Here is a 440-nt window from a genome sequence, read left to right on the forward strand (position 1 = left end):
AGTTCCTGATGTGATGTTCAACCCGTCCATAGTTCAGGTACACCATTAAGGACGATAAATTCGACGGAAGATTCTAAAGACATTTTGTTTCTTCTCGTGACGTGTTTTGAGACACGAATTATTTGTCAAAGATTTTCGTTAAGTGACTTTCCGTGTTTATTGGACTTTGCAGACGATTCCTGGAATGGAGAAGTATGCAGACATGATTCCTTCCGTTCGTGGTCTACCACACATGGTATATGCATCATCTTTAGCCACTGCAAAACTTTCGTCTTTTAACTTGTGTAACTTCACTGTCCATTATGTTAACTTGTGCAGGTCATGGAGAGCATCAACAAATGTGATGTAGATATCCGGAGAGAATTGTACAGTAGCATACTGGTAAATAACAAATTATGTCAACTCTTAAATCCCAAGTTAAATTTGGTTAACCTTTTTTT

The 440-nt window shown here is 37.7% G+C and overlaps 1 long non-coding RNA gene across 1 annotated transcript; it reads left to right on the plus strand.

Annotated features, from left to right (window-relative positions):
• Positions 1 to 411, plus strand: LOC104775055. The gene is made up of 3 exons (XR_765667.1): positions 1 to 37; positions 173 to 235; positions 319 to 411. It is a non-coding gene; the product is annotated as an uncharacterized LOC104775055 (long non-coding RNA).
• The last annotated feature ends 29 nt before the right edge of the window (positions 412 to 440 follow it).

Source organism: Camelina sativa, unplaced genomic scaffold (genome assembly GCF_000633955.1).
Source record: "Camelina sativa cultivar DH55 unplaced genomic scaffold, Cs unpScaffold08179, whole genome shotgun sequence".
Lineage (NCBI taxonomy): Eukaryota > Viridiplantae > Streptophyta > Magnoliopsida > Brassicales > Brassicaceae > Camelina > Camelina sativa.